Here is a 10,526-nt window from a genome sequence, read left to right on the forward strand (position 1 = left end):
TACTCTGGATATCTTCAAAAACAAACAGTTATATCTCTAGACTGAAGTCTCACATAATAGAGTTAACTTCACAGAGTAAGAAACAGAACAGAATAAGAATATGAGCAACACTTCTTATGATTTGCTCACTATTGTTTCCATAACTTTGCAAAAATCTAATTTTTTTTCTTTGGGACGCTGACCCTTTGAAAAAGTAGCAGAAGTATGGGTTGCATTATTTACTTCGATGTTTTAAAATTTCAATTTCAACATTTACTCTGACAAAGAGCTAAGGGAGCCAAAGAGCAGGTGGGACAGGGTAAGAATGTGCTAACAGATGGAAAAGTAAAAGCTCAACTAAGCGAAAAAACCAACACATCACCTAATCAGAGCTGTTCTGAAAACTGAGATGCTGAAAGTAAACAACAAAAGATTGGGTATCTGGAGAGCTCCTGGAAGAGTAGAAATATAATAAAGATGTCTCCTTCAAGAAAAGCAGGGCATAATAGTTCCTCCCACGGAGTTTATGCTTTTCTAAGGCAGGACTCCTGTCAGGATCATGTTTTCAGATGGGATGAGAGAACAGAAATCAAGTTCTAAGTATGCAGTGGTACAAATTTGGAAGAAATAAATTATGAAAAACAACATCATTAGATGTGAAAGCCATTTGATCTTTTAAAAATCCAAGTTAATAGATATTAAATGCAATTTGGTGAAGTATTCCCCCATAAAGGAAAGAAATCCTGCAAAACGAAAAAATACTGTAGTCTGCTGATCAAGGAAAGATTACTTTGAAAATATATTGAAATCTTTGCTGGTAGACAAAGAATGTTATTTTTCAGATGGCAAGCAGACAGGCATTCTCATGTGAATTTAGCAGTCTCCAACCACATGAATATGACTAGGGTATAACAACCTAAATTCATTTTATTTTAGATATGAAATGGGATAACTGTTTCTGAGGTGTTGAGGTTTCTACTATCTGAGCCAAACTCAACTCCATGGATGGTGAAACAATTTTTTTAAAGGATATTAGACTTCAGAATAGCTGTCACTAAAGGGCTGTTCAGATGAGCTTTGAGTCAAATTTCATCTGTATGGTAAAGGTTTAGTCCACATGCAGGAAACAGATACCAATATCCCTGCAGGGGGATCACAGACTCACTACTTTCTCCATCACTAAGAGTATCACTGGAATTCACAGCTATTACCATCATGATGACAACTTTCCACATTGTTTTTTCTGTTTTGAGTGCCATTTAATTATCTGCAGAGTAGACAGGGGTTGTTTATTCTAGACAAAAATCTATAAATAAAGTCTATTTTTTTTTAGTATGGAAAAAAAAATTTCAAAAGCACAAAAATTCAACAGCAATAGTACAAAGCTAATAGAGAGAGGAGAAAAAGCAAATAGTCTACCAAAATGTTAAACAAATTAGGCCAAAATGAGTCACCAGCAAGATCTTCAGATGTGTCATAACAGGATTTAGCTATAACAGAGGGTAAAAATGGCTCTCTGAAGTCCTTCCACACTTCCTGTTTAGTCCAGCCAAAGATACCCATGGTCAAGAACTGAAATTCTTCTCATCTAGAAGGACAAGTATCTTCCAATACACTACTGTGTAGCCTTTAGGGAAAGCAATGTTTCAAGCAGGCAACATTCTTTTCTACAACACTCTTCTAAACTACCCAGAAACTTTGTGAAGGTAAGCTGAAGGAAAATTACTTTATTTATCAACACAGACTCTCTTCTTTCTTTTCCACTCCACCCTCTTCAGCATGCTTTTGCCATTATAGTATATTACCTCACGACTGCAGTTTATCCAAAGTTTCTTCCAGATGTAAGAACTAGGAATAAAGTGGAGAAGAAACGGGACGAGGGAAAAATCTCAGGTTCATGGTTTATGTGCATATGCTTTTTCTCCCCTTCCTACTGCCTTCTGCCAAATAAAAATATATTCAGACTTCTATTGTATTGAAATGTTTCAGGCAGTTCATCAGTCTATCACAGCTAATATTAGTTTTAGTCATTAAACAAAAAGTGAATACTTTTCCTCTGGCTCTTTTTATATACACAAATCACTCCTTAAAATTGCCTCAAAATTCACTTTCAAGTACTTCAACTGACATTATCATGATCTAGAGAACTCAGTTCCTGTAGTATATGTAGGTGCTACTACTCTTCTCCTGAAAAGCAAAGATTGTTTATATTGAGTGTCATTCATTCACTTTCATCTTCATCCCCACAGAAGAAAGTGCCAAGATTCCACTTTCAAAAGGATCAGACCTTTGACCAATCTGGTTTACCCCACAGGCTGAGAAAGGTTCAAAAGAGCAAAAGAGGAAGTCTGACCTACCCTTGTTCTGTGAAACAGACTGGAAATGCAAACTATTAAGAAGAAGCATGGCTTTACTACCCAGCACACAAAGGGCAATAGTAAAGAATTCAATGAATGAAGTGTTTCCCAGACCCTCAGCTCTTAATCCTGCAACACTGCAAACAATGATGAACTACAGACTTCTCTCAATTTTTAATCAATAATGATGCCTTAATTTGGGATACAGATATTCAAGACAGAAAGTGTAAAATCGTGGAGCAGAAAAAAGAAACTATGTCTTGAACAGTAAACAGAAGAAAAGGTAATCAGGGTGAATTTGGAAGTCTGTGGACTGTGGTCATTGGTAGTGAGGTAGTTGGGATTGAGAAAGATTGTTGAGGAGAGTAGTGTAAATGGGGTGTTGAATGACTTAACCACTTATTTCCTTGCTCTTTGTTTGTGTTGGCATACAGGAAGTCCAGCAATCCTAACCAGAAGGTGATAAAATCCTAGTGTGTGGCTGGGTAGACAGAGAAGTAGACTGGTAGAAGTGTTATATACATCAGCACAGAGCATAAATAACACTGGCTAAAAAACTAGAAGAGCTTTGTTTCATATGTCGCAAACTAGAGACAGAAGTACTATGCAACAATACAACAGAGCTGAATAAAAGTGAAAAAAATAAACAGAAGATTTCTGTGACTTTAGCTCAAAAGGAGGCAGTAGAACTTGCAAACTTATTTAAATGAGGTTCAAGAAACCTTGTATATCTCTGTATATGAATTATTCTGTTAGAAACTAAAGACAGACTGCATAAAAATTTCAGATATGGGGTCTGGCTCAGCCAGTCCACAAGGAGAGCCTGGATATATTCATTGCTTTAGGAAAGATTGATGCCAGGTCTTTTGAGCTCTAAAGGAGCCCAAGAAAAGATGTCGTGTTCAAAAAGAGTAAATGACAATATGGTAAACAGGTAAGGAGAATGTTTTATATTAATGCATCTACAACAAACCATCCAAGCACATACAAATCACCACAGTGAATAGCACCCATTCAGAAAGGCTCCAAGAGTACTTGCTCTTGTTTTCATTTTTTTAAAGTGACAAGATACCTAGTGTTTTCTCATGAAAAGTTCTTTCTCATGATATCCTAAACAAGTACAAGATAAATTATTCGGGAGCTTCATCTAAAATTGCAAAGCATATTCCAGTGAATCATACATAGCATTTGCATGGTTCACAAATTGCTGAAAAGAACTACTATGCAATGCTTAGGAAACCAGGCTTAGACTGTGCTGCAGTACCAGCTCTTTGGTTTTCTACTCAGTTCTGCCTCATTGCTAAGCTCAGAACGCTTAGTGCTCTAAAAGCTCTAATTGATACTTTGCTGGTCTGAAGTGATCAACATCTCAGTGATCTTTGCTCAGTTGTCTGACAAAAAAAAAAAAAAAAAAAAAAAGAGGAAAGGAAAGTATGGCAATGGATAAGTCCAGTCTTTATTGACTGGAGATGCTTGCAAAAGCAGAGAGAAGAATAGAGTGAAGGTATTCACACTACCAATGTCTAATAAAGGAGGACAGGCAAATGCCCTATGTCATCAGTAAATAGACAGGCTCTTCTTAAGGTTCTCTTACTGGAAGAAAATTTTCCTCTGTGAACAATTTGGAAATGTTTTGCTTTGTATTTTTTGCCCCCAGTTTTTCATATCTTGTTTCACTTGTTTTTGTTAGGGTTTTTTTAAGTTTCCCAACTTGACCTTGCAATTGCAGACCTAAAGAAAAACAACTGTTAGCTCTTGCTTCCTGTGAATTGGACCACACAGCTGGATCTTCTATTTGTTTAAAAGCAAAGGTCTAAGTTCTGGAAGATGCTGAGTGCTCTCAGCTTGTTAACTTCATAGATCAGAAAATCACTTGACAGCAGTACAGATGCAATTATTTTTTGATTACTTGGTCTGCTGTCTCTCTGTCTCTCTCAGGCAGACTTTTCCCCTCCCAGACTGTTCTACCCACCTCACTATCTCTGTACAACCTCTTCTTGCTTTTCTCTTCTGAACTACACATGCATACATGGAACAGCCCCTAGGATGCTTGGGAAACAACCCAACCGTTACAAATTCCCCCATTTTCTTCACACAGATTCCACAGGCTTTATAACCCACAAGCATGAAAGATAGCAAGGTAGTGACTAGGAGTGTCCAAGAAACACTTCCAGCCATTGTAGAAGGTAGGGTGCCGCCAGAAACTGGACACTTCACTGTATCACTTTTGGTTTTGTCCTGTAACACATCAGCAGAGCTTCCTCACAAACTGCATACATTAGGAAAAAGCCTTTTTTTCTAAGGCTGGACTCATATTTCTAAAGCACTGCAAATTTTCATACCACATTATAAACTGTAAAATAATTTTTAAAACCTGTATTCTAGTCAAGAATTTATTAATTCAAATTTGCCATTAGACAAGTGACATATCAAGAGCTTAATGAAAAAGTGTTGGGGCAAGAGTTTGGTTAAAGACAGGATTTCAACAGGTACACTTCAAAGATATAATGCAATTATAATTAATCTACCTTTAGATCTGTGCACCTGAACACAAATTTTAAAAAGAACTGTGCCAGTCTGCTATAGTAGCTTGTTCCAGACTTCCATCTCTCTGTGATATACAGTGTATGAGTTATATATAATATTAGCCAAAATCTAAAGGTATAATAGCAACAAAACTAAACCCTCCATACAAGTTGAGAACTGTCTTTCAGCCAGTATACATGACTGTCTATATAAAATAATTAAATGAATACAGAATACAATTAACATTTTTTCTTTATCTATCTTCATTTTCTAAGCAGCTCAGTCAAATAAAAAAAAAAGAGCTGTTTCTTTTTCATTGCTGTTAGATTCACGTGTGAAACAAAGACAGACCAACCTTAAGCCTTTTGATAAATATGATACCGTGGTAACTGCAGCATTCACTTTGTATCCCATTTCTCCAAGTTCCTGTCAGCCAGATGTCACTTGCAATGCAAACACCAGAAAAATATGAAATAATAATTTCATACATCATCTATGTGAGCACGAGCCAGTCAAACATTCAATACAAATTCAAACTGCTACTACACATAAAGCAAATATCATCCAAATAATATTTAGAATGATTGAAAGGCTTTTGATTTGGAAGTGTATTCTCTTAAGCTAAGTGGTCCCCAAGACCATCCAGAAAATTCAATTGTTTCATTTTAAAATGTTTTCTGCCCAAAATTATATCAAATCCTAATGTCTCAGTAGAAACACATGGGATTGGATTGCTGACTGGGCGCCTGATGTCAAAGAGGAATCTAATTTTCCAATGGCATTTCCTCTTACTGTCTCACCAAAACGCAAAATTGATAAAATTTTAATGGATAATTTTCAGAGCAGGACATTAGCTATCATGCTGGGAAATAGTGCAGGAGAACACCACGTCGCATCAGAAAGGCAATGTATCAGAAGACAGTTTAAATAAATATTAATAAAGCACAAGCCTTACATTTTATATTTTCTCTTGCAACTAGAAACAGAATTCAGAAGGTAAGTTTTGCACTAACAGGCACATCATTCTTCCCTTCTTTTCTAGAGCATTTCTTACAAGTGATGTTCTTAAAATATGGGTGTGATATATTACTTGAAAGGGCACAGTGTTCATCTTTTACTGGGGTGACACAGTCACAGTCAACACAGTCCTCCTCTCATTGACATAAATTGTGAAAGTCATATTGACTTCAATGACTACATCACTAACCACTCCATATAACAAAATGTTTTTGTTAAGTAACCCTACAGAAAAAATTGCAATGCTGGAATAAATGAAACATCACCCTTCTGGATCTCCTGATGGGGCAAGGTACTGCAAGCACTTAAGACCAAAAGCCATGACAAGATGAAAAGGGCTAAATCCTACTCCTGATGACAAATAAGTTATACTAGGGAGAAAGGTACTAATTAACTGTATTAGGTTATCACTCAGTAACCATGTAAAGTATGCATATGGAAATGTGCTATTTAAAATGTGTTCTTCTCTGAATAATCTTCCTTTCAATTAAGCTAGGTCATTAATCATTTAAATTTGGGACTTATTTAGAAAATACAAGTGGACAGGTGAAAAAAAAGTGAAATAAGATTTAACTAATCTTTATAATTTATTGTGAATTTATAGCAAAAGTGTAACACAGTGAAATATATTTTGAACTAGACTGACTCAGATTTCCAGCACCCATTTCCCGTCATTTATTACTAGTTAGGTTTTGAAATCTGTATATATATATTCAGGGTATTCAGGTGAGTGCATATAGAGAAAGGAGCAGCAGCAGTTATGCTCGCAAGGCTATATCTGCTTTCATCAAGAGTTAGGTCTTTGAAAACTTTTATAAATATCTAAGCAAAACTGGCAAAACTTTAAAAGGACCACAACAAAAGAAAATCACAGTGATTAAAATGGAGGTAATTTTCTGGGGGAGAAAAAGCCTGCCCATGCCAAGTCTACTACAGGTTGGTATTTTTCTTCTACAGCAAACTGAAAAACAGCCCTGAAGTCCTAAGATTGGTTAAAGACTAGGGCTCGTCACGTAGACAAAGATACTTCCACAGCTACAGCTTTCATTCAGAAATGCTCACTTTTATTTCACTGCACAGAGGCCAGAACCATTGTGAAGAGGAAGAAATAAATATTTTGGTAGAGCTCTTTGTGGTTCACTGCACCTCTCTTCCAGTCTGCCTTGGTAGGACACTTATCCAGATCTAGCCAATAAAATGCTTTTGACAGAATGCAGAAGTCATGCTGGAGCTTGCTAAGACACGGCTTCCCCAAGTCCCAGCTCTGAGCTGAACACAATCAGCTTACAACTGCCCATCTCATGGGCCAATCTGCGAGTTATATCTTCCCCTATGCTTTTGGCATTTCTGCCACACTTCCACATCTAGTCTATCTTCCACACCAGTCACCTCTGCTCCTCCTTTAACTCAAAGGAGTTCCCCTTTCTAAAATGGGAGGGAAACAGAAAGCTAAAAAATTGGAAGGCAGTGCTGGAGGCTTCTTTGATGTGTCTGAGTAGGAGAAACACGACCTCACTGGCTCTTTTGTTCATCTTTCCTCCTCTATCTTCTACAAGTGGAAGGCAGTCTACATTCTCTCTGTTAATCCAAGTCTGCAGAAGAGAGTTCTGCTCGCATTGCATAAACATTCCACTGGGAAGGATATTCAGTGGAGGAAAGAAAGTTTTTCCAGAGAGGACTGAAATTCTCAGAGGGTTGGCAAGGTGTATTGTCTTGATCTGGCTATTCAGAGTAATGAAATCTAAACAGACTTTTATTAACAAGTCTTTTCACACCTCCTCTGCTCTCAGCAGCTGAGCTCAGCACTGAAAGAGAAACTATAATGCAGTAACGTTGAGAAGCTTTCTGTGCCTCTCTCAAATGAAGCATGCACTGGTTACCTAACTGTGCATGAGTACAGTACAGCACCAGCTTCTGCCAAAACTCTTTTACTGGAAGAAATTGTAAATTTGACAGATTTGCCATCCTAAAATCATAATGGCCTAAGAATGAAGAGGAGAGTGAAACAGATAATTCCCCGACCAGATTTGCTCCACATCCTGGCTGATCTGTGCTGATAGCCTTTGGTAGTAGCTCAAGGGCTCAAAAGAACTCTTTAAATTATCAAATTGACTTATAAGTCAATTTCCAGCTTTGCAAACACCACTGCAATTTTATTTTAACCAGAAAAAAAAGTACACTGAAAACACACCAAAGCTGCAGACATGTTTCTTTCTAATTTAGAGAAAAACTGAGTCTGAGACTTATAGTTTTACCTGTCTCTTTTTCTTCTCAAAAGCATTTCACTTTTCTCAGTGCCAGCTGAACCTCTCTTTTCTAGTTCTTTCTTTTTAAGACTTTGAAGTTTTTTAGTAAGTGGATTAGGTGGCTAAATATCTGTTCAAGACTTTGTGGGACATATTCAGAGTAGCTAACACCAATTGGGTAGATAGTGCAGCAGGCACAGCAGGATTGCTCCAGAGGCTCCTGGCAGTTTGAATAACTGGTACATCTGTGCAGCCTAATCCCATATTTTGACTACCTCCTTGTATAACTTACTGATGGTTACCTGTATCATACACTTCATGAAATAAAATCTGAACTTATTACATTAAGTTCTTCACAAAATGAAGAAGGAGCCCTGCATGCAGAAATATAATGTGTTGGTTTCCACAAGCTGGACTTACTGATCAACTACAGGGAGAAATTGTACCATTGTACAATTGTAGCATTTCACAGTATTTAAACTTGAAAACATACAGCTGGGCATAGCTTGGTTTCATATGTATTCTCTTTATTCTCTGTATTCTCTTTGCTTAAAGGTTGTTTAGAGATACATTTGCATCTCCAAGACAAAGTACATGTTAATTACCTCATGTTTGTACTGTACTTTCAGGAAAGAAAGCTATATAAGTGCTAAGTGCTATTAGCATCATCCCCTTCTATTTTTCTCTTTCAGCTTTTAAGTGAATATAGTGCTTGTGAAAGTTGTTGGATTGACAGCCCTGGAGACTGAAGTCTAAAGTGCAGCACACCCGCTGAGCCAAACAGAACTAAAATGTACAAAAGCTTCTCACCAAATTTTAAATACATGCTTCATTTAGCTATTGTTCTATGACGGCATATAATACTACCACTGAAAGTTCTGCTGCTCCCATTTATTTGTTCTAAACATCAGTTCAGACTCTTCCTTTATTTCCTACTTTTAAAAACCATTTCTTCCTGACGGGCAACACCCCAGAGACCGCTTCCCTGCCTTCAAAATCCCACATTTCGATGGAATGCTGCTGAAGCGTAACTTCATGCTGCTGCAGTCAGGTACAATGGTGCGTCCTGGCATTCACTTTGCACATCACAGAAAAGTACATTAGCTAATCTCACACAGTTTTAGCACTGATCACACTAAGTGCTTGTCTGCAGAAATGCTACTCTATATTGTAATCTAAATCTGAGGCAAGGAGGTTTCTAATGGAAGATCTGCTCCTCTAGACAGGAATACTAGTGTTAAAAAACTAAGTCAATACTTAAATAACAATTCAATGTTCCCTGAGAAATGGGTCATCTTATTTTTATTTAAACACTAGATTTCCAGGACTACACCTCTGACCACTGAAAAAAGTTTGGGTTTTTTTTAAATTTACTTTTTTGAAATCCTTTATGGTATACCAAATCCTACCTTCTAAGATGCCTCTCTTCGCACAAGTACATTCAGATCACTTGTAAAGCTTTCTCTTGATTTCAGCTAGGGCCACTGCTCTCTCCAGGAGACTGCCATTTCTGTAAACAAGTTCTCTAAATTACATAAATGCTTACTAGCTGTTAGTTTCACAGTCTTCTTTTATCCACTGTCTGCTTGCCTCCAGGTGGGACCGTTTGAGCTTTTAAGTGAAGGGACTGAACCTAGTTGAGTAGGGTGAGCGCATAAGATGCAGAACACCTGCAGTGTGTGGAGCTGATACTAACAGCTGCTGCTTTAGATGCTTCCAGAAGATTTCTTCACTTGTCTTGACAGCTTCCAAAAAGCAAGTTTGGTGCCTGGGTCATCTTCAGTCCTGCGTAACTTCAAGACCCGGCACTTACAGAAAGTAATTCCTTTCCAATTCCAATTACTTTCCAGTTCGGGAAATTTCTCAGGGCTTCTTGTCAGGGCACGCTAGTCTTTTATGATTTCCAGCCTGCAATGCTGCTCCTTTCTATTTCATCTTGACTTGATGTCATTAGTCTTCTTTCACAGAAACCTGAGCATTCTTTTCCTAATTTATCTAGATGGTACCCTGACAGTAGCTTCTTTGATCAAGACTTTGCCATTTATGTCTCTTCTCCCGTTAATCATTCTCTGAAATGAGACTTGTAGTAAAAAATAATTAAATCAAGTCTGGCTGCCTTCAAATTTCTTGGCTTTCTGGGACTCTGGGTGCTCACTTAGGCCAGGCCCTTTGGAGACACTGTGCTTTCTCTGGTATATTAAACAAGCCATTTGGGCTATTTTCTTTTAGTGGAAGGTCAAAACAGGTTTTACCATTGGTGAAACTAAAGAGGCAAAGTGGCCACACAATAATTTTTCTTGTCTTTGCTTCTTGGAAAACAAGAATTCCCTATTATGCAAAATGTCTATGCTGAACTCCAGGTTCCCAGCTGTTCTCTTTCCTTCAAATATTGATTTTCAGT

The sequence above is a fragment of the Serinus canaria genome, chromosome 8 (assembly GCF_022539315.1).
Source record: "Serinus canaria isolate serCan28SL12 chromosome 8, serCan2020, whole genome shotgun sequence".
NCBI classification, from domain to species: Eukaryota; Metazoa; Chordata; class Aves; order Passeriformes; family Fringillidae; genus Serinus; species Serinus canaria.